Genomic DNA, 27693 nt, shown 5'->3' with positions numbered 1-27693 from the left:
GATGAGCCTGAGCCAGGAGCTGTGGACACAGCCACCTGTCACCAGGTGCTCACTGGGACAGGACAGTGAGGGAACACACTGCAGAGAAAAGGGGCTAGAGGGTCCTGGGGCAGAGGGCAGTTTGGCTGGCAGGACCCCTGAGAGGAGGGCCCCCCCATAACCAGGCTTTCACTGTGCCCCAGCCTGCAGCATCAGACCATCTCTGCCTTCCCATTCCTGCAGGAACCCCTGCCTGATGGGGACCCAAGCACACAGCATGGCTCTTCCCAAGCTCTAGAATGCTCAGAGTCCCAGTTACAGGGGACCCTGATGGTCCTGTGACTTCCCCCTTAAGTCCTTGAGATAAGCCCCAGGGCCCAACTGAGGCCCAGAACTGCCAGAGTAAGTCCACCCCAGCCCATATGGGACCCCCATGGGTTTTAGAGCCGGCTCAGGGTCCCGCCTGGGAGAGGCCACAGGTGCATTCATTGTGCTAAACGTAGAATCAATAAAGACAAGATTCTGGAGTGTTTACCCAGCCTCCAGGGACCCAGGGTGATCATTCTGCGGTGCAGCTGGTACAAACATAACCCAGAGTTTCATGGCCAGATCAGCTGGGGAACTCATTTCCTGTTCATCATCTCACTGGCCCAGCCGGTCTGCTGCCATGGCCCCTTGGGGGTCTGTGTCCCCGTTGCCATCCATCCTGGCCGCATGCCCTCTCTTCCTCCTGCCTTCCTGGCCCACCTCAGCTGGAAGTTGGATATCATCTGGACTCTGCCCTCTCTCTCAGTTCCCACATCTCATCAGTCCCCACTACCCACCCAAGCCCCTGTGGAGCCCCCTCCTGCTCCAGGACTGCATCACATGCCACCCATTTTTGGCCTCTTCCCCATCAGGCCATCCTCCACAGGATAGCTGGAGGGACTCTGATGTGATCTGATCAGGTTGCAGACGCCTCAGCCCCACAGAAGCCTTGCTCAGCCCCTGTTGGCATTGCATCTCCCCAGCCAAGCCCACCCCTGTCTGTGGCCCCAGCCCTCCTCGTGTTCACCTCCCAGCCTCCAAATGTGATTTCCTGCCCATGCCCTGCTGTTTCCTCCGCCTGTCATCTAGTTCATCTCCTGTCTTCTAAGACTCGGCTTAAAGATCACCTCCTCGGGTCCTTCTGTGCCCCCGGCTAGGTGGCTCCGTTAGCTCCACTGGGGGCTCCCGTGCCCCCTGTGCATGGCCTGCTCTCTGCAGTTCTAGATCATGACTGCGTGTGAGATGAGGTTGCCGCCTTGCGGAACTGGGGGCTCCTTGAGAGACAGAGCTGCCCTGAGGGTGCCGGGGCCCCTGGAGCTGCGCCAACAGGAGCTCAGGAAATGAGTGAGTAAATGCAGATCAACCTGCCTCACGGTCTAAGGAGGGGGAGTTTCCGTCACCCAGTTGCTGTCCTGCAGCCATCGTCTGACATGAGGGTGAGGTGCTCTCCCCAGAACAGAGCTTCATGTCGAAAGATAAGCTGGTGGTAGTGTCTGGTTCTGTAGAATGTGTTTCACCAAGATCTTTACTTCCTTTAGAGAAAATCGCTTTGAAGCAAACACTGGAAGGTTACGTTTCAAAGCAGGTTTGTCTACCCAAACCACAGCCATCTGACTAGGAGCCCCTCAGGTGTGAGCAACAGGGCTCCCTGTGGTAAGGTCAGAGAGCAGGCCTCAGTGTCCTGTGCCCACCCACCCCCCACCGCCCCTGCCACCCCCCACCCCCTGCCAGCTGCTGTGGGTCCTGGAGCCTCGGACTCAGCCAGTGGCTTTCACCAGCTCTTCCACATCGAGCCCAAATCCTGGCCTCTGTAGGCCAGACCCCGGGTTGGGGGATGTCCTCACCCTGATGGCCTCAGCTGTTTCAGGGGGCCTGTGAACTTGGGCCAGACTGGTGGGCGTAGGGCCCCAAGACCAACTTTGTAACGACAGTGGTTGAAATTGGAGGGTTTGCTGCAAGCCTGCTGACCCTCTGTGCCGTGGTCTCCTCTAACCACCCCCAGCAGAGCAGTGTTACCTCTGTGACTCAGGCTTGGAGAGGCTGGTGGCCCAGGTAGGCCACATCTGCCATCTGACACACTCACTTGTTCTTTATTTAAATCCTAGCAGTTTCATGTGAGTTTAACCTGGAATTGGGTTGACAGCCCACTCACGTGCCCATGTAGCCTGATGGGTTTGCCCCCACCACCTCTGGCACACAGCGTGTACACAGACTGGCACACTTCATTATGTGGAGTCTGCCAACTTCAGACTGGCTGGAGCGAGAGCTACAGGAGAGGACATGGCCCAGAGGAAGAGCCTGCAGGTCCTGTTCCTCTGGCTGGGGAGGGTGCGGGGATTGTCCAGAGAGACCCCAGCTGCCAGCAGCACCTGTGGTTGGTACCAAGGTGCTGAGGGTAAGGGTCCAGGCCAGACACCTGGGGACCCCAGGACATTGGCCCAGTGTCACAGAGCAGGCCTCTTCCCCCGTCTCCCTCCCCTCTTTCTGTAGCCTGAGGTCATCAGCCCGGCCCACCCAACACCATCTTCTGAGCACCGCCCCAACCAGTACCACCAGTCTCAGACCGCAAGCCCCAGACCCACAGTCTGCACAGTAGTCAGTGGAGCTTTGGAAACAATCTGATTATGTTCTCCCAGTGGTGGTCTCATTGTCTCGGGGGACAAAGTCCAGTCTCCCAGTCTCTGTCTAGGGGTCCTCTATGCCCCTGCCCTCCCTGGCCAGGTACATGCAGCCTCACTTAATAAAAGGCTTCCTGAGAGAAATGGTTTAAGGGGTGGGTGTCCCCCTGCAACTTCCTTGGGTCCTCCTCACTCCTGCTGTGGCCGCAGGAACACTTCTGGGCAAGTTCCCTCCCTAGCCTTGCTTGAGTGGTAGGTGTGACCTTTCTGCCTCCCCTGGATTGGTCATAGGAATGTTTTTTGTCCCCATTCAGGCATCAATGGGCTGGCAGCCCAGAGAACTATGGTGCTTCTCCAAGATGGGGTAGATCCAAGCACCCCGGCCCTTCACAGCTCCCCTGGGTCCTGTTTCCAGAATGCCCCCCACCTCCCCCCTCCCACAGTGTCCTGGACAGAGGGAACCTCAGGTGCTGCCCCCCCTGCCCTGTGGCCGCTCACAGTCCCTGCCTCCAGGCATGGGAGCTGCTGACGCAGTTGACACAGAAGGGATTGCCACCAATGGAGCCAGTTCCTAAAGCTTTGTGGTTAATTATTTTGTCTCAGTGAAATGAAAGGAGGGTAAACAAACAACAACACATTAATTAGTCTGATCTACACTTTCCCCACCAAAGAGAAGAGCGAAGTTAAACACTGGAGGCTGGCAGCTTCTCAGGGAGCCCGAGAGTCCTCAGCAGGCTGGAGGGCAGGATGGCGGGGCATGGGTGTCCAGTCTGTGTCCCCAGCCAGAGTTCTTTCTCCCAGGGAGAACACCCGTCCCTCCTCCCTGCCCAGATCTCTGCTTCTGTGTCCTGGGGTTGGCACCTCTGCCAAGCAAAGTCCACTGTGGCCATTTCTGATGGAGCTGATGGATCCCTTAAAGGCCCTGTGTGCTGAGCTGTGGCCAGCCAAGCACACGGCAGCGTTGCTTTTTTGAGGTTTCTGTTTTAAAGCCAACAGTCACTCCCAGGATTATCCCTATTGTGAATCCTGGTGTGTGGCTTCCAGGGTAGCTTGGGATGACCTCTTCCCTAAAACTAGTGTTTCCAGAACTCACCTGGCATTCCAGACACCCTCAGGTCCTCATAGTCACTTCTGAGCTCTAGGCTCAGGAAGGGGTCTACACAGCTCTCAAGGGAGGGCTCCCAGGACTCAAACACTCTGTTCTAGAAGCAGAGAACCCCTGACTCGCTTCCTCACCCTTGGCTGCATTGCTCAATGTTCAGCACGGGCTCAAGGGTCAGGCTGACCTGATTGAAATCCTGGCACTGGAATCAGGCTCTGTCTCATCGTGGGAGTAACGATACCTTCCTCTGAGGACCATCCTGGGGATTAGAGGGGTCACGCGGCTCACAGGGCTGACCCTGCTTCCTTCCTACCTTCCCCTGCTCTTTGCAGGACCTCCCTGACCACCCTTCCCTGACGCTGGCCCCTGTGTGCCCTGTTTGCTCTCCTTGACCTGTAAACTCAGTGGAGTTTGCAGACAAGACAAGCTGGTTCTGTGTGCTGTTGTGTGGGAAGCCTGAACTCACCTGCTGAACTTGTAGGCCCCGCACTGACCTGCAGTGCCTTCGGATCCTCAGAGGTGGCCTTCACTAACTTGTTCCTCCCACCGTGGTGAGGACTGGACTGGGTCTGATTGTGACAAGGAGACTGGGCTGTGGAGCCAGGATGGACAAAGGAGCAGAGAACTCCACAGTTTGCAGGTGAGAGAGGAAGAGGTGACTGGGCAGGACCTGGGAGGTCACAGGCCCAGCCACTCCCAGGCAGGCAACGCCTGGGCCATTGACTGCCAGCAGCTGCTCCTGCAGGTGACTGATGATCTGCGGTGACATGTCACCATGGAGACCCCTGGTTGCTAACTTGTGACCTACAGCCACCACAGCATGAGGAATGGGGCCTCAGACTGCTCAGAGGCCTGAGCTCCATCAAAGTCACTGTGCTCAGGGCTCCAGGGCTGACTGATCTGCCATCCCCCTGGGGAGGGCATCCTCAGGAATAGGGCCTGGTCCTGTTTGGGTGAAGATGCAGGGAATAGGAGGGTAGAGAGACAGGTCCCCGATAGCCCTTGTGGGTGAGCCGCAATGGACAGCCCTGGCACCGGCACCGAGATGCTAGCCCACTTCCAGCTTCCTGGGAAGTGGACCTAGCATGTGTGCTGGCCCCCACGGTGAGCTGCACAGAGGCCCACGGGGTCCAGGAGTGCGGACTTTGAATTACATTTCTCCTGCAGTGCGAAAGTGAGTAAGCCAGATCAGTCCTGCTCGTGAAGGCAAGCCCTGCCCCCTCTGAGGAAGCCCACGCCATCTTCCGGGGTCTCTAAGCCTTGCTCTGGGAACTTCTGGGGATTCAGTGAGGGTCAGGTGTTGCCCATGTAGGGCTAGTCTGGACCCAGGCCCTCCCTCACTTCCATCTGGTCCTCATGCCTGCTGAGCGCTCTTCCTGGCAGCAGGGCTGAGAGTACTGGAGCAGTGGGATCTCCTCTTATCCTCATCGTGTCCACAGGCTCATGTCTAGCAGGAGCTGGGCCAAGCCCCAGGTTTCCTCAAGGAAGGTGAAGACTGCTCCAATACAATTATCAAAATGTGCTCGCCTAGCTGGCAGCGCTGAGATCGGGGCGGCCCATTCTGCCTGGATGCCTGCTGGGAGGGGTTGGCATGGCAACATGAGCTCTGAGCTGCTGAAACTTGGAGTCAGCTCATGGCTGGGAGGACACAAAGAACGACGGAAGAGGATGCCTTTCCTAGTGAAGCAGGTCAGACAAATCTGGGCTAATCCCTGCAAACCAAGTCCCAGAAGCAGAACTGGGGACTGGGGTCCAGTGTCCACACATGTGCTTAGCATGCCTTCTGCTGACACAGCAGTGCCAGGTAGACGCTTGTTCACCCTTCCAGAGTCAGAGTCCCTGCCTCCCCTTCCTGTAGCCTTCCCCAGCCTCCCTGCCCCTCCTACACTCTCCCTCCCTTGCACACCCCCATCTGCCCATTTCATCAGGCACGTGCCAGTTTGCACATCAGCCCCCACCAGCCTGGGAGCTCTAGTGGAGTCTCAAGCACCAGCACAGGCCCAAATCTTAGCCGGCTTCAGCTCTCTGGCTGTGACAGACCCACTTTTGTCTGCCCCGCAGCCATCTGGGTGGGGGGCAGTGAGCCCTACCAGGCCACTCAGCACCACAACCTCTTGACCCCCAACTACATGGTCACATAACCCTAGCTCTTTCTGGACCCCTCAGGCAAGAGGCCTGCATTTTCTCTGAGACGGAAGCACTAAGAACCTGAAGCTTCCAGAGCCTTCCTGGAGAGTGAATCCAATTTGGAGGAAAATAGACCTTAGGGCTGCAGAATGAGGCTGAGTCCTGGTGACACCTTTGAGCTTCAGTTTCCCTGTGCCTGAGGCCAACACAGCCCCCAGAATTTCTAATTAATGGGTTGGCAAAATACCTTTTTCCTTGCTCTAGACAGTTTGAGTTGGGTTTCTGCCACTAAAAGGATCTGGTCTAATATCAACCTTTTACTTCATCTTTCTAAAACTTAATTCTCATCATTTCCCTTCCTGTGCAAACCTCCTGTGGTGCCCCCTGGCCTGCCTGCTGGGCAAAGGGGGAGTCTCTCTTCTGAGTTCCCTGAAGGCCTGGCAAGACCTGGCACCTGTGGTTTGTGCCCCATGAGCATCCCTCAAGAGACAGCCATGCACAAATCTGTTGTCAGTTGTGCCAGGTTCAAGCCCTGCTGCCGATACTGGATAGGGTGCTTGCCTGAGTCTCTGAGCTGCAGTTTCCTCATCCATTAAGCACACATAGTAACATCTCAGGGTAGTTGGAGATGACAGACGGGCAGCGCTTAGCACAGTGCCTCACACATCTCTAGTACAGTACTAGTCAGCGCTCCGTTTCTGTGGTTCCTCAGTTCTCCATATCCATGGATGTGGAACCTGCAGTCACAGAGAGCTGACCTTAAGGGACTTGAGCATCTGTGGACTTTGGTGTCTGTGGGAGGTCCTGGAACCAATCCCCTGTGGATACTGAGGGAAGACTGTAATATTTTATTACTGTGGTGGTGGTGGTCTCAGTCATGTCTGACTCTTTGCAACCCCATGGACTGTAGCCCGCCAGGCTCCTCTGTCCATGGGATTTCCCAGGCAAGAATACTGGAGCGGGTTACCATTTCCTTCTCCAGGGAATCTTCCTGACCCAGGGATCAAACCTGAGTCTCCTGCATTGCAGGCAGATTCTTTACCGACTGAGCCACCAGGGAAGCCCATTTTATTACTACTATTACTGTTAATTTCCTTGTTGCCATGGCCCTGAAGATACAGCTGGAACCTTCAAAGTTTCCTCCTTGTGTGGTTGGCTGCTTGACAGAAAATATGCCCTGCTTGCTCTCCCACGTGAGGGGCAGGGATGGTGCAGGGGCCTCCATCTCCGGGCAGGACTGTCTGTTGTGGGCTGCTCGTGCAAGCCCAAGTCACAGGCCTCTGCAGAAGCCAGATGTAGGTAGAGGGGTGATAAAATTTTCAAAAAGAAACTTTCCAGGGGAGCTATTAATGCGTCATGTGGTTTCTGAGAATAGGAACAGGCTGCAAGCAGTTCTGTGGCACTCCTTCAATCAGTCAGCCTCGGCATTTCCATGTCAGAGCTCAGAAAGCCCAGATAAAGCCAATTTTTGCATGACTGGAAAGCAAATCTTAAGCAGGTTGGAGGTAGATGCACCAGGGCGCCCCATACCACCTAGTGTTTAAAATTGTTGTACATCTGGGTTCAGGACTTTGTGCTGCAAGGTCATAGGTCAGTTGCCCTTGGGGTGTGGGCTCCATCGCGGGAGGGGGCTGAGTTTGAAGATCTGGCCACCCAGCCCTCTATGGCCTGCCATTCCAGAATCATCTATTGGTAACTGAAAAGGGGGCCATTAAGGAGAAGGCTGGATGATGGCTGATATCTAAATCCACATCTGAGCCATCCTGAGTGGCATCTTCTCTTCTTCCCATTTACCCTTATCTTAGGCTCAAGCATCTGTCTGCAGCCAGATCTGTCTGCCTAGAGTCTGCTGAGGGCTGGAGTTCATATGTGCCCACCAGTCCTGTGCCCTCATGGTGGCTGAGCCCGGGGTAGGGGTGTTCTTGGGTGATGAGGGCTTCCTGCACGATGAATATCAGGTCTGAGATTGCCCCATTCACAGGGTCTGCTTCACTTGGCTTTGACTGGACAGGACTGGAGCAGGCAGTTGTGACTACTGGAGAGACCACATATGAACAGCCGAGCATCTGGATGGGGTTGGGCCTCTTACTTCAAGAGCTCTGAGCCTCCTGTGTGCTGAGGTCTGCGCCTGAGCCTCACCTGGCAAGTGGCCGGAAGCTGGGGATCCTGGAACTCCCCAGCAGGTCACGTCACCTGCATCAGGTGAGCCCTGGGGTATCTGCTGCGTGACTGACTGAGTACCAGCCCCCAACCAGCTCCCTGCTGCCCAGCACCACCTCCACACTCAGGAGAGGCCCTCCTCAGGGACCAACACTAGGAGGAACCTCGCTTCTCTCAGGCTCTGCTTTTGAGGCTTCTGTCCCAGCAAGTCCCTGCTTCCCTGACATGAGAGCTGATGTTAATGGTTCCTGAGCCGAACAAGGCTGGGAACACATTTCACTTAAGAACAAGTGACAGCATACTTTCTGTGGGAGTAGAGCTTTAAATACAAGTCCACACAAATGGCAGGATTTATGCAGACTCAGTGTTCAGCTGCATTTCAAGTACAGCGCTTCCTCCTGGAATGGATTGGCCCACTGAGAGCATGCAGACATTTCAAGGCACCAGAGAACACAGATGAAGACAATACACCTCCCTGACATGGCAGGGACTTGCTAAAATTCTTCTGAAGGAAATCACTTCACACTCAACCTCAGGTTTTCTATGCAAAGAACATTTAACAAACTGAGTCGTAGAGAGGAGAATTCATGCGAAGATTTAAAAGCAAATCAGTGCGGATGAGTAAATAAAATCAGGCATCAGTGTCTCACCAGCCTTCCGGTATAGCCCTGGGCAGCTGGGCCCGAGGGCTGAGTTTCTGGGCTCACTTACCGCTGAGGGCTGAGGCCCTGGTCCTGGGCCTCTTCAAAGACCTTGGACCCTTGGTCACTGCCCCTCTCAGGTCCTCCCTCTGCTCAGGATACCACAGGAGGCTTTGGCTCTGATAGAACCAACCAGAAGACCTCCTGAAGGAGGATGGCCCAGCTCTGGCTGAACTATGAACTACTTGCTTAGGGAGGCCTCTGACCAGCCTGCAGGGTTGTCCTGGGCCTGCTCCAGAAGATATAATGGAGGGGATTAGGGGTGCTGTCTGCTACCCCAGGGAGTGGGACTTAGAGCTTCATTTGAATAAGGCTGAAAATTAGTATTTGTCCACAGCAAAGACCAACAGGGAAGCTGTCTTGGGGGGTCTATAGCCCCCCCATTCCCCTCTATTTGCTGCCACCAAACCTGTTTCCAAGGGTCTTCTGAGCCTCTGGGTTCCAGTGAATCCCTGCCTGTCTGGTAGTGGTGCCCTGTCTACACCTGCTGCTGAATCATACACTTCGGAAAAGGGAGAAAAGAACTCTTGGCTGGAGACCACATGTCCCCAGATGGCTGGTGTAGACGTGCTAGTGTAGACAGTGACTGACTTAAAAAGATAAGCACTCTGTGAAGATCCGGGTAGGCTTTTCTTCGCTTTAGCCTGTATCCTGCTTGCAAGCCTAGGACAGGACTTTTGCGTTACTTCTTCTGGGCCTACTTTGTGGGCATCAGGCAAGACTGCATCTCCTGGGCCCCTTGCAGTTGGGTGGGATCGAGTGACTAGGTCTGCCCCACAAGCTGTCAGTGAAGGCAATGGGTGTCTCAGAGGGGCCAGGGTACTGCACAGCAGGTGTGCCAGCTTGGTCCCAGGGGCCACACTGGGCCTGCAGGGGATGGGAAGAGGGAGCTTGGAGATGAAGCCAGCAGCTTGGTGGGGTCAGAGCCCAGGGACCAGGCATGGTCAGACACTGTTAGGTCTTGCTGGCTGATGGTGCCTGCCAGGGCTGGAGGGGCAGGAGCAGGGGCAGGGCAGTGACTGTCAAGGCGGGAGGCTGGGGGTGCTTGGCTTCCATCCCTGCGAGTCAGAGGCAGCACCTTTACTGCTTGGGGTATTTCACTCTGCCCCAGAATTCCTGGGAGCAGAGCCTTGCTTTCTAGGTATGTATATTTGAGTGTGGGGGTGTCCTAGATGGAGACAGGAAAGTGGTGGGTGGTGGGTGGAGCAAGCACTGAGCAAGGGAGGGAGGTGAGGTGGAGAGAACTGCAAGTAGGCACGAGGAGGACAGGGACACTCAGGAGTCCAGCTTGCCAGCCTGTGCCCTTGGTGGCCACAGTGACCCAGGTTACAGGCCAGGAGGAGACAGCAGGGGAGGGGCAGCCGTGGAAACTGGCCCTGAGAGGGGGCTCCAACTCATTCACTTGCAGTTTACCCTCCTTGGGTTTGTTTCACTTAAGTGCTTAGAATGTCTGGTTAGCATCCCATCCTGGGTCTCAGAATAGTGAGAGCACACGGTGCGTGCTGGCTGTGCTCTGGGAGGATTGAGTGACCCTCTGGCTGTGACCCTCTGGTAGGCTGGGAGTCTGGGCAGCCCCCAACTTGAGGCTACCTGCACTCTCCCCCCACTGCTAGACAGAAGGTGGAGAGGGTGTCTTATTGGCCTTTCTGGTAGAGATTTGGAAAGAAAATTTCTGGAACAGAGGTCAGCACCACTGAGAAAACAGTCTATGCAGTTTCAATCAGATTTGCTCTAAGATACAGGCCCAACAGGACACCTCAGCTGCTTCTCCTCATCTGTCCCTCAGCTCTTCCCCCTGGTCCTGGACCTCTGTTCTTCTCGTTCCCTCCCTGCCCTTGGGACTGCTCTTTCTCTGAGCCCTTTGTTGTTCCCTCCTCCCTGGCCCACACCCTGGAAATGCTGTACCTTCCCCTGCCTCTTCTCTTGGTTGATCTTTTGTGGGTTACCTATTCCCAGGTGTCTCTCCTGATCTCTGATCCCATGAATTTAAGTAGTGGACCAGCTCTCCATCTTCCCTTAAAAGTTTATCATTTGTCTTCCTCCACTGCTCCAACACCAGCTCTGTCTCCTGAGTACTCCTAGGTCCCTGGACCTCTTCCATACCCACCCCCTCCTCCTCCATGGTTCTGCCTCCCTAATCCCTGGCATCCATTCCCATTGGCCACACCCAATTCAGGCCTCATCTTGTCCCACCTAGACCCTGTGACAGCCATCACCTGGTCTTGGAGCTGGCCTCCCTTCTTGGTCCTTGTGGCAGCTGGTGGCACCTTTCTAAACTACACATCGGACCACATTGCCTGCTAAACTTTTAGTGGTCCTTGTTGACCCCAGAGTGACGCACCTGGCAGGAAAGAGCAGGCAGGCCCAGCAGCCTGATTGCTCAGTGACCCTGCCTACTTCTGAAGTCCCAGGGCATCCCCACCACCACCCAACCTTCGCAATTTCCCCCCAAGCCCTTCCCGTGCTCCATGCCTCTGCTGAGGCCGTTTCCTTGCAGCTATTATCTGTGCAAAAGCCTCAGCAGAGGCGCTCAGGGTTTGGAAGTCACGATGATGGTCTTATAACCAACCACTGCCAGTCCCCTCCTCTGTGGCCCCAGGGGTAACTAGAGACCTTTGACCAGGCTGAAACAAGCTATTTCTCTCCTGACAGCTGGCAGTTTCCATGCATTTATTGCCCTTGTGCTGGCTGCACACCAGAAGGATGACCAGCCTCCCACATGCTCAGATCTACCACACTAGACACAGAACCCAGAGAGGGGAGGCTTGAGCAACGTTGGCAAATCTCATCCCAAAGGAAAGAGGCTTGAGCAACGTTGGCAAATCTCATCACACAAAGGAAGGGAGGGCTTATTGTGTGTGGCCCAGTGAGGTGTTTGCAGGGCCAGGGACCCTGCCCACATGGTGACACCACCCGCTTGGGAGCTCATCCACCCACTTCAACCTCCAGTCCTGGGGAATTTGAGCTCCTTTTTCCCCTTGTAGGCACTCAGTATTTTATCCCATCACCTGTATGTTGGGCACAGAGTAGGCAGATACTTAGAACCCCTGATGACTGACTGACTGACTGCCCCCTGCAGGCCTGGGTGGCGTCAGCAATCCAGTTCATCCAGGGTGGCCCATCAGGACCTCAAACTCATCCTCTCCCTCCCTCCCCTCCATGCTCGCTCTCTGTGCAGGGGGTGGGGGGTGGGGTGGCTATGAGCCCATCCATGGCAGAGACATGAGGGAGACTAGAAATGAGCCTCAGAGAGGCAGAACAAACAGATCCACCTCATGGGGAATCTGAGCAGATGCTGCACAGAACGCATATCCCAGAATGAGCTCTTGACACTGAATGGTGCATCTACATGGTACAACCACCCCAACCAGATACCACTGGTTCCATTTACAGATAAGAAAAATGAAACTCGGAAAAGTAAACAACAGTCCCTGAGCGGTGTAGCCTAGTCACCGGATCTCAATTCTCCTTTCCTTTCTGCATTTCCACCAAGATTAAATACAAATGATATGCAAACACGTGCAAAATATGCAAGTGAGCGCTGTCCAGCACCAAGCCCACCTACCTCTGGGACAAGTTCACCACACTATCCCCCTTGTCCTGCCTGTTCTTACCCATCCCTTTTCCAGTTCCTGAAGGTTACATTTGTCACCTACCCCCACTGATCCCTTAGTGAAGACCCCAATAATCTTCCATGTGAACTGCCAGCCTCATCCAGCTCCCTTTTTGTTTTTCCATCTAGTCATCATCACGTTGAACCCCCATATCTCCCTTCCCCCAGCTTGGTGACCTCCCCGAGAAACCAGGAAAGCATCTAATTTGCGTATTTGGGAGGGAGCAGGTTCTTAAAATGATCTTGCTGTCCTGGCTACTGGACTGAGGTTCCGAACTTTCCAGGGGTCTCTGTGTTTCTGGTTTCCACTTTTATTCTAATGGTTTGACTTATTTCTCTGAGATGGACTCAAGACTAGAATTACAAGGTAAAGTTCAAAACTTCTGATACACATTGCCACACTGCTTTTCTCGAAGGTCATTTGAGAGTGCCTGTTTCACAGTATCCTTGCCAGCTCCAGGTTTTGCACTAAAAAAACCTTTTTTTATAGTTCAGTGGGAAATGATATCTGATTGTATTTTCCAGGATATTTAAATTGTATTCCTTCATTTTTGCAAAATACTGCCTCAATCTTTTTCTGCCTTATTGAAGGAGTTTGCATTTTCAGTCTCCATAGATTTGCCTGCGTCAGACATACCCCTTCTGCAGGCACTGAACCACGAGGGTGGGTTCAGAATGGGAGCAAACGGTTTGCCCCAGACTGCTTACACTAGAGCTGTGTTTTCAAACTTTTTATCCAAGAAGCAGAACCTTATCTCAATCTCAGACAGCAACTCTTTATATAAAATGTGGATAAGTAATCTATGAAGGGAGGCCTGAAGGGTCCTCTCCCATCCCCCTCTCCCTTCCAGAAGCCCCTCATACCTGAGGAGGCGCCGCTGGGAGCTTCTCGTCTTTCTGGCAGAAGAGGGAGCACTCACTTCGGAGTCAAGGACCTGAAAAGAAATGAGCGGTTCACAGAAGTGCCCGGAACTCAACAGTCACCGAGCAGCCCAGTACAGGTGAGCCGGGCACAAAGACCTAGGGGCCGCACCTGTGCAAGAGGCACCGCCACACCCTCCACGTCGCCAAGGAGAGGGTGTGGGCCCCATGGTCCCCACGAAGTTCAGCCAGAAGGGGTGGGGGCGGAGGTTTGTAGGATAGACAGGCTGGGGATACGCGGGTTGACAGGTGGGGAAGACTCTGGGTGGGAGGCATGAGGCTTCCATGTGAACAGCTGGACCCAGACCAGGCCAGAGCTGTGCAGGGTGAGGGGCGGGGAGAGGCGAATTCAGAGCGTCAGCAGTGGGGCCAGGGTTTGATCTGATAACTGCAGCTAGAACAATCAGAGCTCTTCCCAGGAGCTTTGTATAATCTCAGCCTCCCGAGATACCTGAGGGCGGGGGGAGGAGGGGTGGAGAGCTGAACCCAGACCCGGAAAAAGAGGGACCGTGGCTACTGGGACAGGGGTGGGTGGGAGGAGGAAGCCGTTTGGCAGCAGATAAGGAGTGGAGGAGACAGACCGGCAGAGGGAAGGCTCGGCGCGGACACTTCGTGAACCCAGTGGGGTCTTCGGAGGGGAGTGCGTTTGGGAGGGCACTCGTGTGCGCGGAGACCTTTGGACACGAAGCCACCGGCTCCCCGCATTCCCTGCTGACCCAGTCGGAGGATCGGGCGGGCTCAGACACTCACTCCCCAGGAGGGTCTCTTGGGCTCACTCTCTGGCTCCGCCCCTCCGTTCTAGCCCCGCCCCGGCCTCAGGTGCCGGACCCGCCCCGACTTCTGGTCCCGGCCCCTGGGTCTCGGACACTGCCTGGACTGACTCTCTGGCCCCGCCTCCTGAAACCTGGCCCTAGGCAAGAGCTCTCTGGCCGCGCCCCCTGGCCTCAGGCAAAGTCCTAGCTCTTTAGTCCCTCCTTCCAACCCCAAGTCCCGCCCCCGACTTTCCAGCTGAATCCCTGGCTTTTTGGTTCCGCCCAGCCCGCACCCCGCGCGGAGCTCGTTGGTCTTCCACTTTCTCAAGGCAGTCCTGCTGCCCATCGGCGCAGAGCCCTCTTATCCACCCTCCCATCGCAGGCGAGGCAGAAGTCACTCACTCCCCAGAGTCCTTGTGGACCAGCCTCTGTCCTTTAGTTAACACTTATTTTGCAAATCACCCAAAGTGTTTCAGAGGAGCCTGAAATTTGTGTCCCAAGTCCTCTGCCCTCAAGCCTGAGTGGAGCTGGAAGGTGTGTCTTCTCACTTGGGAAATAGTTGGCGACCTCCTGATTAGGGTTACACTCGAAAAGCTCCAGTGAGACAAGAATTCTAGCCGGCTGAAAGATCTTGGACAAGTCATTTAACTTCTGAGCCTCAGATGCCCCCTCCCCTGTAACACTGGGGTTCACTACAGAGTCTTGGATGGTCATGGCCAGGACCAAGCGAGCACAGGGACTCATGTTACCAGATCAGAGTGGGAAGAAGGAAGCAGAGGAACCCTAGGTCCTCACTGTGCAGGAGGGGGCCCTTGTTTCCATGGGGACACCCTGGCTTATTTCCTGGCTTATTTTCCTGAGTTTCCTGATGAGCTTATTTCCTTCCCAGTCTTCCCTCTCCGCCTGTGGTGTAGGGAGTCCACCCTGCCGAGAGGTTAGAGGATGGCCTACTGTCTTGGCCTCCAGGGGATGCCTTGTCCCCTGTGCCCTGGACACCAGCCTCCTCACCCTCAGTAAGCTGACAACCCACCCTCACCTCTCTCTTTCACCCTCTCATCGGGCTGACCTGCCCCTAGACCACAGGCTGGCACGCATCTGGAAGTGGACATAAAAGAGGCATTCCTCTCCGGAGCCATCCCAACCTGTGCGGCAATCCCAACCTGTGCCTTCTACACGAGCAGTGAAGAGCTCCCACCTCATCTCTCAATGAGAAATTTGTTAAGGAGGGTCTTTGTCCTTAGATGTTCCCCATACTATCCCCCATAGGCTGTATAGCATCTCTCCCCTACCAGATTCTTCTGAAAAATCCCCTGTGTGTTTGTTTTTCAAAATAAAATTAATCGACAGGAACTATTTAGGGAGGGTTTCCTGAGGGGAAGTGGAAGGAATCTCTGCAACCTTGAGATTACAGAACCTTTTCTTTTCTCAAAAGAAAAACATGTCAGAGCACTGGTATTCTGAGCCAGACCTTGTTTTGAAATATGCTCCCCTCTGTCCTTTAACAAACTACAGCCTTTCTCCCTCTTTGAAAATAAGATCACATCAAGTCAGGGATTAGAAATGGGAAAAATTCAATCAGAACCTCCCTCTGCCAGTTATACATCTCAGTACACTCCTAGGCGAGCAGAATCAGCTCCCACTACAACCCAGCTCAGCATCATCATTCAGAACGCACCGGTAGGAAATGGTGAAACAGAAGGGCCTTTCATCCTGAGTGAGCGAGGCCTGCAGCACTGCTCTTCTAGCTCCGGAAGCTGGCGGTGTCTGGGGCCAGTGGAGTCAGGGCCTGTTGCTTAAATAGGCAGTGGGAGGGTCTGGGTGGGGGGGGGCATGGAAAGTGGGCCATTTACCCAGCACAGCCAGGCAGTGTCTGCCGAGCCAGCAGTGGTCCTAAGCACGCGCCTGCCTGCTTGTCCACCGTGAACCTCAAGCCCACAGGTCCCTAGACCACAGACCAGCACCTGGGATGACCCCTGATGGACGTGCTGCTCCAAGTGAGACCACGTGCCCAGACACACGGAGCTTGGTCCGGGTTCCTGGATACCTCTTCCTGTCCTGAGACACAGCGTGTCTGGGCAGCAGAACCAACTGTGGAGTTGGATGGACCTGCTCCCAAGACCAGTAAGTAGTGGGCATCAAGCAGGGTATCTCACCAAGTCTCGGTTTCTACTTTCTTAAAATGAGGATAACACTGACTTCATAGGTTCAGAAATAATGTTTGCAAAGGTTCTAGCACCTAAGAGGCTGATTTATTTATCCACATGATGATGCTGGAGTCAGGTTACTGTCAACAAGGTTCAAGTCTAGAGAGGTTTGGTAACTTACACAAAGTCACACAGCCCTTTAGCTGAGTGTCAGAGTCAGACTTCGTGCAGACCTGAGACTAAGTTGGGCTGGCAGAAACCCCTTGAGGTGAAGGTAGGGAGCAACTGCTGGCCTTGGGGAAATGTCTTGACTGAACTCTGGTGAAGGAGTTACCCCTAGAAACCCAATACAGAGATAAGGGAAGAGGCATGGCTGGACAGGCAAGCTGAGATGGCCAGTCTGTGCATTTGGTTGGGACCTTAGAGGGGATGCAGAAGTATCCTAGAGGAACTACTAGGTGTGGCTAGTGAGAGGAGTTTGTTTCTTCTTTCCACTTGTACAGAGCAAATCTTGTTTCAGAGCATAACTAATACATGGGTAGAATTGCACATTTTCCCCTTAGGTTCAGCTTCATCACTCAAGATGTTAGTCCTTTTGTCATTTTAATTTCAAAAGAACCTCTTTCTTCATTTCAGCTTGCCAGATAATTTATCATTCAAAAATACAACTGGCAAATGTTTCTTTCTTTCCTTGAGAGTCAAACTCGAAAGGCACAGTGTGTGTACTTTAGTTCTAGGCTGAACTGTTTTTTCATCTCTGGAAACTTTTCTTGTATTATTTCTTTCCAGATGTTTCCCTCATCATATACCCTACCCCATTCATCACTCTGTCTCCTATTTTCGGGGCTTCCCATTTCCCATTTTTCAAATCAGTTATTTACGCCTCTCTTTGTTTTCTGTGTCTCCATTTCTGGCTGGCTGTTTTCTTTTATCCTCAACATCACTGTTTCCTTTGTTCTGTTGTTTCAGTTATGCAAACTGCTACATCCAGATGTTTTCAGTTCTTTTATAGTCATGGAATTACAGCCATTTGTTGTTGTTGTCATTCTGATCTGTTCCCGTTAATAGTATTTTGGTCATGTATTTCTTTCAAAGTAGTTACTACTAAGTTTGCCTTACTTGCTCCAGAGGCTTTGCAGATTCCATCATCTAAAAAACAAGTTCATTGATGTTTCTTGAGGGCCCACTGTATGGAGACACGGCTGCTCAGCACCTAGCTTGTAACTGCTTCCCTTCCAAGTTTAGCTCAGAACTGTGCAGTTAGAGCTGCTTTGAGGGAGATTCTGATTAACTAAGATTTATTGCATCTTGTTTTTGAAAAGATGTTCTATGTGCAATGTACTAAGATTTTTTTTTTTTTTAAGGAGTGAGAAAATTAGGGCTAAGGGAAAATAAAGGTGGAAAAAACATGAAGCAGAGATGGGAGGATGGAGTGAATGAGGGGGTCTTGATTCTGACCTCAGACGGGCACAGAGGGGATTCATTTTATAACTAAAACCTGTCCTTTTGATGTTTGTTTTTGTTGACCCTTCAAGTTCTTTCTTGAACGGCTACAGCACAGAATAGCTCCCTGGTGCAGCTCAGTCTGCAAGCCCCCAGGGTGGGAAATACTTTTTTGTTTTGTTCCCAATAGGAATGGAGTTGAAAAGAAACAGAGGTGAGATATATTCATGACGTGTGAGCGGCTGCATGTAAACACTGGAAGATACCTCTTGCTTGTCTTTCAAAAGTCAGTATTGATTGAGCAACTAATTAGCTGTGTATTTCCTGTGCTCTAAATTGGATTGTTTCCCTGTTTTGGGGTGGCAGGTGTCTTCTGGGTGGGGGTTCTCTGTTCCCATAGCGCGCCAGGGTGGCCTTATTTCACACCTCTCAGGAAACAGCCTTCCGAGTGACAGATTGATCGCTGTATGGGTGGTTACCAAAAAAGATCTTGTTTTATTAGCTGTTTGTCTTGCAAAGTGAAATCAATTTTTTTTTTAACTTTATGAAAATGTCATCGTCCTGGGATTTGAAAACTTGCCCTCTGGTTTCAAGGGAAGATTGGCAGATTCCACAGGTAAAGAGCTGTAATGTCAGGAACTCATTCGAGCCCTTGAGTAATGAGCTTGGCTGTGGCCCCCAGCCCGGGTTCTCTTGTGGTGAGGGGAGGCTACCCAGGGCCAGCTGGGCACCAAAGGATGTTGCCAAACCTCATCCTGGTGCCTGAAATGATGCCCCCCCCTTTTATTTTAATACATCAAAGGAACATAAACATCAAGAGATTCATGCACATGAATCCTCATGTGTGGGTAATTTTGCTTTTCTGATTGAGGAAGAAATAGAAAACATTCCACTTTTTTTTTTTTTTTTTACAGTAAAAAAATGAAAAGATCCTGATGCTGGGAAAGATTGGGGGCAGGAGGAGAAGGGGATAACAGAGGATGAGATGGTTAGATGGCATCTCTGACTCAATGGACGTGAGTTTGGGTAAACTCTGAGAGTTGGCGATGGACAGGGAGGCCTGACGTGTTGCATTTCATGGGCTCCCAAGGAGTTGAACACGACTGAGCGACTGAACTGAACTGAACTGAACTGAAAATCAAGGAAATATATTAAACAATTTAAAAAGTATTTGCTTTCCTATTGGTGGCACTTAAAGAGAGAAAGAGGAGATTGAAAGCAGTGGAGAGAAGGCAGGGGCCAGAGTCCTGCCTCCAGGGACCACCCCCCCACCCACCCCACCCCGCCCCGCGCCGCCCTGCCCTGCCCTCCCTACTCCCAGCCCCACAGGCCAGGCCCCTGCAGTCTTGTGGGCAGAGACTTATTCCTGGGCCTCTTCCTCTCCCTCACCTTGTCCTGTCCAGAGGCAGTCCCTCCCAGCTCTGTGGTCCATTTTCAGTCCCTGCTTCCCCTTTCTCTGGCTGTCATCTCCACTTAGGCCTCCTCATTTCTTGCCAGCATGGTGGCACAGTCCCCAAGCCTATGTGTGGCACCTTCATGCTCCAAGTCCAAGCCCATGATCCCCACCACAAGCAGTCTGAGTTCCTCCTGCCCTTGGCCAGCACTTCAAATCTCCCTCCACACTCAGAAAATCTGCCTCCCTTGCCTGATTTGGGGGCCCTGCCCTCCACAGCCTTGCTTCTGCCATGATTCATTCGGATGGCCTCAACCTGTGGCTTTCCTCTTTCCTGGAACATGCCATGCTCTTTCACACCTCTGTGCCTTTGCACATGCTGTCCCCTGTATCTGGAACACCCTCCTCAGCTGGTCTACCTGGCACCCAGCCTCTAAGGTTCAGCACTGCAGCTCTCAAGCCCCTCCCTTCAGTCGCATGCCCACTGGGCTTTGTGCTGGCAGCCCAGAGCCCCCAAAGCAGCAAGCACTGAGCCCAGTCCCTGAGAGGCACCCAAGGAACCTTGGTTGAAATAATAAAATGGTTTCTAGCCAGCTTCAGGTCCGGAAGTTCCAGAAGGATCAGTTCCCTCTGTATATTCCAGGTGGCACAGCAGGAGCTGTGAGAAAACTCCCCACTGTTTGAACTAGTGCATTGATTAGGCTGCCTTAAAGGTGAAAGGACTCATGTGAACTCCTGTGTGTGGTGGCAGTGCCTACTGCCTGCAGCTGGCTGAGATCGCACCATCACCATCACCCATGTTTAGGGGGCACCAACCGTGTGCCAGAAACTGTGTTGAGGATATTGCATGCAGAACCACTTGTTTAATTCTCTGAAGAGCCTGGGAAGGCTGGGTATTATTGTTCCCATACTTGGAGAGGGAAACAGAGGCTTGAGGAGGGTAAGTGACTTGTCCAAGTCAGAGTGGCAGAGCCCAGACTCTGTGGGGAGGACTTATCTATGGCCCCCTCCTGGCTCAGGTTTTGACCCCCCACCCAGGACTCCCTAACGCCACAGAGGCATGTGCAGTCCAGGGACGAACACCCCAGGGGTCTGGGAAGCCTTGTAGCCTCCACCCTCCCCTCTCTGATGCCCTCATCCTCTGTCCCTGGGGAACTTAGCACCAGAGTGTGGATGGGGCTGTTGTCTTGGACAGACAGCTGGTGAGGCTCAGAAGGTTAGAACCAGCAGGAGCCAGATAGAGCTCTAGTCGTGGGGCCAGGGAGGGGTTGAGGGGACATGCTGGCCAAGCTCAGTTTATCTTACCTGCTCCTTCAGCCTGGCCCCCCACCATCTGTTCTCACCCAGAAATCAAAGTGATCTTTCTGCATGCAAACCTGAGCACCTTCCAAGCTTAACACACTTTCATTGCCCCCAGAATAAAATCCCTGCCCTGAGCCCACCATCCTCTCCCAAATTCTCTGCTAGTCTCTTCCTCTGCTTGTGGAGGAGGACTTTCCTCTGTGGTCCCTCAGAGCAGGCCTTTCCTCGTTCTGTCCCCTCGTGCTGAAGTCCCCCCGCCTTGTTTGGTTGATAGCTCCTCAGCTGAAAAGTGTCCTCCTCATGGAAGCCCTCCTAATTTCCCCCAGCGTTCAGTATTAGGGCCTCCTGTGGAAGCTCCCAGCCCTGCCTCCCAGGTGAGCTCGGAAGGGGCTGGGACCTAGCCACCTGCATACTGACAAGGGCAAGGGGACTGACACATGTGGGCAGCAACGAACCCCAAGTGTGACCCTCCAGAGGGAGATGCCAAATATGGTTGCAGGATGTTGGGGTCTTATGGTGGGAGGGGGATTGTCCAAGAGGCAGGCAGTGCCTGGAACATGCAGGGCTGTGGCCACGTGGACCCCAAGCTGAAGCCACAGCTGGACACCATTCTCGAGGAAGGCAGGGGGAGGAAAGAAAGAGGTCAAGGACAGACTTGGAGACTTATCCCATTTTTGGCTTGGTGAGGAAAGAGGAGCCAAAAAGAGCACTTGGGAAAAGGCGGAAGAATGCAGAAGGAAAAAAAAAAAGGAAGCTAAGATATAGCACTGTTTTTATTTAGTTCTCAGATAGTCTTAATTTTTTTTGTTTCCCTTAGAATAGCTGAAACAGGAGGGCCCTACGTGGCAGTCCCTGGGATGAGAAAACCGTGTGTCAAAGCTGCTGCCGAGTCCCTCTCTATTTTTACCTTCCTCACACTACCTCTTTGAGCCTGGAGGAGGCATCCTGGCCTGAGGTGGCCCGAGCTGGCGTCTCTGAGGCAGATTCAGCCAGCCCTCAGCTCGTTCTCCAGAAACCACCACCAAAAAGCCAGGTATTCACTTTTCTTGACCAGAAATAAACGTGTTAGACAAATGTCCACAGGCAGTCTTGAGGGATGTGAACACGGAATCACCCCATAAATTTACTTTTGTTTTCTTTCCTTGGTTCAAAGTTGGGGTTTAAAAAAAAAAGTTGGGGTTTTTTGTTCGTACTAGTTAAACATTAAAATTGGACAGTAATTAATGTCCTTAAAATAGAATGTCCGTATTCCCAAGTTTAGAAAGAAAAACCACCTAGAAGAGAAAAATGTGGACGCATGTGAAATGCCATTCCATCAACCACGGCGGCTTTCATCAGCCTTGACTGGGAGCCCTGCCCAGTGGGGTTTGCGGGATAGCAGCCCATGTATGTGGTCTCTTTTCACCCTGTCCTCCGCCCGCCCCCCCGCCCCCAGGCTCCAGATCAAGGAACCCTGACATATATGGCCTGGAGCCCTCAGGGTGCGCCAACCTCTAATTACATTTCTTTTTTTAAATATTGATAAACAGTTCCTCTGTTGATGCAAATGTTTTTAAACACCGAGCCTGCAGCTTCTGGCTCAGAACAGACAGAATGGATCCTCCAGGCCTCCTTGGGCCTTGAAGCTTCTCCCCATTTGCCTGGGCCCTTGGCCTCTCATTGGACCACTGAAGGAAGAAAACTGTCCCTCTGGCTTCCCTGGTGGCTCAGATAGTAAAGAATCTGCCTCCAGCGTGGGAGACCTGGGTTTGATCCCTGGGTCAGGAAAATCCCCTGGAAGAGAGAATGGCTACCCAATCTAATATTCTTGCTTGGAGAATTCCATGGACAGAGGAGCCTAGGGGGCTATATAGTCCATGGGATCAGAAAGAGTTGGACATGACTGAGTAACTAACGCTTTCATTTACCTGGATGGGGGTTTGCGGGGTGGGGGGAGGGTCACTTCAGGATTCAAAATCAGGCCTGGCTGGGCTGCAGGGTAAGGCTCACATCCCCCAGGTGGGGACTTCTGGCCTCTCTGTCTAGCTGGGCTCCTACTCTGGGTCAGGGTGGAGGTGGGGAGGGTGAGGTGGAAGGGGCCAGCTTCCGCTGCCCGGTGGCCTGATGCTGCACTACACATATGTCACCACCTTGCTTCCTGAATGGGTATTGGTCCCTGGTCCCACAGGTTTGTATGTAAACAGGATGACAGTGGAGTCCCCCCGACCCCAATTCTCCCCACCATGGCTGCTACATGGGATGGAGGGGAGGGGCAGTGGAGGGGACCCCTTCTAGTCCCACAGAGTCAGAAGAGCTAAATGCCATCCATTCCATCTTGGGGACACTGACATACCAGGACCCTCCAGGCCCAGACTCCCCCTGACGTAGCTGACTGCACTGTGTGGGGAGGATGGTGGTCCCCGTGGCTCCTGGATGACTCAGAGCCCACTTGGCTGCTTCTTGCCCAGACTGCCCAGTTCCCTGTCCTTATTGATCAGAGGACTTGACCAGCAGCCAGGTATCGTCATCACTTCTGAAATGACCACGTCCAGAGAGGAGCACCTTGTTACAAACGCAGCAGGTCGGTGAGGCCTGTGATACTGCAAAGCCATCGGCTTTGTGGGTCTGAGGCTGAGTTCCTGACATCGCCACACCTCCCCATCTGACATCGTAGCAGGTCAACTGCTATCGTTAACCATTTCACAGATGAGGAAACTGAGGCCCAGAGAGGTAAAGCACGCTGCCTGAGATCGCAAGGGAGGAGTTGGGATTTGAACCCAGGTCCATCTGATTCTGAAACCAGAGAGCTTCTCAATCTATCCTGTCACAGAGCATCCTGGTCTCACCTCCTGCCTTTGGCAAGTGGTCTCTGGAAGAGGGCACCCTCAGATGTCAGCATCATGGGTGATGTGGTCCTGGGTGAGGGTCAAGGGCTCTATGGAGGTACTGGAAGCCATGGTGCTTCTTATCAAGTCTTGCGCAGGTCTCCTTGGATGTCCTTCTTAGTTGGGGGACCTGTTAGCATGACCCATCTGGACTGCAATTTAAGAAGCAATCGTGATCAGCTTGGTGACCATCAGGCCTTTCTGCTACATGCCAGGAAATGGACCTAACCCTGTTATAGGGTAAATCAGATATAATCAGCTGCTAATTCAATGGAGTGACTCTATCAACATTTATCAAGATACAGAAGCTGGTCTAGTGAGTTAGACAACAGTGATGGTTGGATTAGACTCATAACAAGAACCAACCAGTACTTTCTGAGAGCCTTAAAAAAAATTAAGTGGAAGAGACGCTTTCTCAGTGCCATACGTTATAGGTATACACAGGTATACACATGTGTCCCAAATGTAGATGGGGGTGACTTTCAGACTGGCTACATGCACACCTGCAGCCTCATCCTGCTATGGTCTCATCTTTCCAGTCCTGACAGAGATACCTAGACCCCTGGAACACTGCCCTGTTCAAAACTGAAGCTGGGAGATCAGCCAGTAAATGGGGCTGGCCCTTCCCTTTCTGTGCCTGAGGATCATAAAATTCTCAGCCATGGAGTTCGTGGACATAGAAAATGTCTGACCAGCTCTGAGTGGGAAAGAATTTCTCTGCTAACTGGTGGTTTGGGAGTCACATAGGCCATAATCATATTATCATATCATATTAGTGAGGACTGATTGGATCTGTTACTTCCAGATTAGATTGAAATTTTGGTCCCCACTTTGTTCCCGACTGCCAGCCCAGCTGACCACCAGGGAGTGACCCAAGACCCTTCTCTGCAAGCTCACAGAGGTGGTGGCCACTAAGAGCCAACAACGTTCCACAGACTCCTACCCCAGCCTCCCTTTGCTGTAGAAGCCTGCCTTCTAGACCCCTCTGCAAGGAAGAACACTCCCGCCCACACGGGGGCCGGCTAGTGACTTTCCTCTGATCCATCAAGCTCCTCTTTAGGACTGTGCTTCCCCAGCTGCTCTCACAGGTGTAAGATCTAACTCCTATAATAAATATCTCATGCCATCGTGTTTGTATGGTTCTGCCTTCCTGACTGAGCCCTGAGCAATACAGCACCCTCAGTGTCTCTCCCCCATAAAATGGGGGTGGTGTGAGATATACCAGGCCTTAGAGGAGGACTGCATCCAGGTGCTAAGGGCTGTGGGCCTGGGATTGATCCTGGCGGGTACATTTGTCACCATCTGAGTACAAGCTGAGGATTTCCTGGGTGATGCTAGTGGTAAAGAACCTACCTGCAGTGCAGGAGATGCTGGAGATGCAAGGTTTGATCCCTGGGTTGGGAAGATCTCCTGGAGAAGGAAATGGCAACCCACTCCAGTATTCTTTTCTGGAGAATCCCATGGGTAGAGGAGCCCGGCGGGCTACAGTCCATAGGGTTGCGAAGAGTCAGATACAGCTAAGCACGAGGAGTAAGAGGACAAGCTTTAGGCCAGAATCATCTCAGTTGGGCTTTAGTGTTCTGGCACTGGTGGTGGGAGCCCCGCTGAGCAGGGCTCACATGAGCTCGGCAGACATGGTCATGCTGGTGGTGGAAGGTGTGGGTGGCCTTCCCAAGGTCTGACTGGTTGCCCAGCCCAGTGGGCATTGTAACTGAGTGTTAAAGGCAATGGCTGGGTAGAGCCTTTGCTTTCGGACGCTGGTATCTCAGTCCAGGACTCACCCCCAAGTTGGCACATCATTCCCCTGGAAGCCAGTCTGTGCTGAATTAGGAGGCTTCCAGGAAGATGCTGAGAAGGGAAGAATGGCTCACTGGGACTGAGACCAGCTCTGCTGACTTGCTGGTAAGGAGGCTTTGTTCCTGGAATGATGAGGAGCTAGTCTTGCCTCTTTGAAGCTGGAGATGAGATTTGTAACCACCGCTTCTGTCCCAGGGGCTATCCACACAGCACACCTGCCCACTATATTCAGGTCCCTGCTCAAACATCATCTCCTTGACATGGCCTCTACCACCCTATATAAAATAACACTCTTTCCACCACTCTCTATGCCCTTACCTGGCTCCACTTTCCTTTCCCGAATATCACCGTTTCACACAGTATGCAGTTCTGTATTGTCTTTCCTCCTCCAATAGGAGGTAAAGCCCATCAAGGCAGGGACTGCGTCTGTCTTGTTCCCCATGATCACCCAGAACAGCGCCAGCTTAGAGCAGTTGTTGTTGTTTAGTCACTCAGTCGTGTCCAACTCTGTGACACCGTGGACTGTAGCCCATCAGGCTCTGTCCCTGGGATTTTCCAGGCAAGAATACTGGAGTGGGTTGCCATTTCCTTCTCTGTGGGATCTTCCCAACCCAGGGATCCAACCCATGACTTCTGCATTGGCAGGAGGATTCTTTACCACTGAGTCATCAGGCTCATAGAAGACACCAGTGCAAATTCGCTGCAGGTCAGAACTGCCTTCTGTGTAAAGAAAAGTGTCCTGATCTCCCCTCCATTTGTCTTTCTCCTCCTAACCCAGAGGAAGGCTACTTCTTGGAGTCAGGAATGTTGCTTTGATCGGTTAGGTACCAAACAGGAGTTCTCAACATCCAGGGTTTTTGAGTTTTTTAAGTCTTTTTTTTTCCTAATCACTACTCTTGATCATGGAATCTGTAACCATTTTGGAAGTGGATTTAGTATGATTAAATTCTTTCCTAGCTTAATTCTTTATGGAAAACAAAAGTTTTAAATGAAGCGGATTAGAGTGGATTTGCTGATGTTTGATCGTCTGCAGGATAATTCACCCGGCTTCCCTCAGCCCCAAGGCTGGGCCAGCACCCTGAAGGATACGTCACTGGATCCTCCTAAGTGGAGGAGAGAAGATCCCCATTTTTACAGAATGCCCGTGACTGAATGGGCTGAGGCCCTTGAGGAACTCTCAGAACACCTAGGGGCTTCACTCTGCAGGGAGTGCCAGTCCTGGGATGAGGGGCAGCAGGCCATCCCTGGCCTGGTTACCGTGTTTTCTCCTGGAGTACCCACGACCACAGCTCAGCAGATGCAAGGGTGAGTGTGCAAGGCTGGGGCACGAGGAGGCTCTGGGTCGGGGGGGAACCTCTAGTAGTGGGACTGCTGGACGAGTCTAGGTCCCTCAGGAGCAGGAGGCGAGCACCTGGTCTCTGGCCCACCTGTCATGAGGTTCCTGGCCACAGAGGCTGTGCACAGCCCAGCCCAGTACAGAATCAGGGGGATCACGACAGCCTGAAACACTTTCCAAGAATAGAGCATAGACAAGAAAGCTCTCTGCCTGAATTGGAGATGAAAAGGCACTGATACTTGGCGGGGCCCCTCCAGTGACTTGGAACACTCTGCAGGAGACCTTGTTCTTGGTGACACCAGATGTGGGGCAACCGCTGTGACCTTGGTCACATGTGTGCAGACTTGTGAGGGCCTGTGGGCCTGGCTGGGAAAGACCCTAGCTCTTACCCAGACACTTGGTAACTCTTAGAAAATGGGATTTCCCTCTTCTGATGATTTGATTTTTAACTTATTTCTGGAATTTGTAGCTTTTAGTGGAGACCTACATCTGAGGCACTATGGGTAGAGACAGCGAGGTTACTTCCCCCCAAGGCAGGTGATTTGATAAAGGTTTGGGGTCACATCCTTAGGACTCATGGCTGCCCTGTGTCTTCTGTCCCCATGGCAGGACCACGTGGTTCCCAAGACTGCCTCCTTCATGAAAGGAGACGCGCAAAGTCATTCTGTCTGAGACGCCTTATGTTCCTCTCTCATCATGAGGAGCCAAGCTACACTCAGAAGAAAATAGTGACTTGGAGCGAAACATGTAACCTGAAAGGCCTTTTCCTCTTTCGGAAATGTAAGTAAACATGGCCGGGCCCTGGAGAGATGCCATCTCAGCCACAGGATGGCACTCCACAGGGGCTACCCTTTCATAGTAATACCCCTGGTTCATACCCCCTCCTCGCTGTGTACAATTTGGGGGCTCAAGTGCCCCTCACCTCTGAGAGTGGAGATCCAGTCATCCCTCAGCCCTCAATCCAAGACTTAACAACAGCCAACACAGGTGGAGCCCATGCTTTATGCTGGACATGGGGCCAAGGGGTTCACCTCACTCTGTACTTAACCCTGGTCCCGTCCCAGAAGCCCTCAGCGGTCATGGCTTTAGCCCTTGCTCAGCAGCGGGGCTGGGGTTTCAAGCCCCATGGGTCTAATGCTGGAGCCTGTGCTCTTAGCCCTTCTGCCATTCTTCCCATGGGGCCTGTCTGATGATTCATGTCTTATTCTACACCCAGAGACAATGAGGCATAAACCAGAATAAAAGGGGGCTATTACGATACCACTATCTGCCGTTTATCTAAATTAGGTAATAAATCACAGAGCCACTTGGAACACTATACACGTCAGCCTCCTGAGCATTTAGTTATCACTTAGTGCCATTTGATGGTGCCTATGGTATAATTAACACTTTCATCTAGAAAATATATTTCCGT

The 27693-nt window shown here is 52.7% G+C and overlaps 1 protein-coding gene and 1 long non-coding RNA gene across 3 annotated transcripts in view; one reads left to right on the top strand and one right to left on the bottom strand.

Annotated features, from left to right (window-relative positions):
* The window catches only part of SMPD3 (sphingomyelin phosphodiesterase 3), an 84144-nt gene that overhangs the window by 13685 nt on the left and 42766 nt on the right, over positions 1-27693 (bottom strand). The window contains exon 2 of one of the 2 annotated variants that reach the window (XM_027516171.1): positions 13192-13262. The gene's annotated coding sequence lies outside the window, so the exon portion shown is untranslated. Of the gene's footprint in view, positions 1-3717; positions 3868-13191; positions 13263-27693 lie in introns of those variants that run through there. The other variant, XM_027516172.1, reaches the window with a different exon arrangement.
* Positions 6868-27693, top strand: part of LOC113876690 — a 51022-nt gene continuing 30196 nt past the window's right edge. Inside the window, exons 1-6 of the long non-coding RNA XR_003506563.1 lie at positions 6868-8055; positions 13179-13328; positions 15932-16121; positions 21100-21315; positions 25977-26248; positions 26889-27059. This is a non-coding gene — a long non-coding RNA (uncharacterized LOC113876690). The remainder of the gene's footprint in view (positions 8056-13178; positions 13329-15931; positions 16122-21099; positions 21316-25976; positions 26249-26888; positions 27060-27693) is intronic.

The sequence above is a fragment of the Bos indicus x Bos taurus genome, chromosome 18 (assembly GCF_003369695.1).
Source record: "Bos indicus x Bos taurus breed Angus x Brahman F1 hybrid chromosome 18, Bos_hybrid_MaternalHap_v2.0, whole genome shotgun sequence".
Classification (NCBI taxonomy): Eukaryota; Metazoa; Chordata; class Mammalia; order Artiodactyla; family Bovidae; genus Bos; species Bos indicus x Bos taurus.
This window is presented reverse-complemented; position numbering and strand designations above follow the sequence as displayed.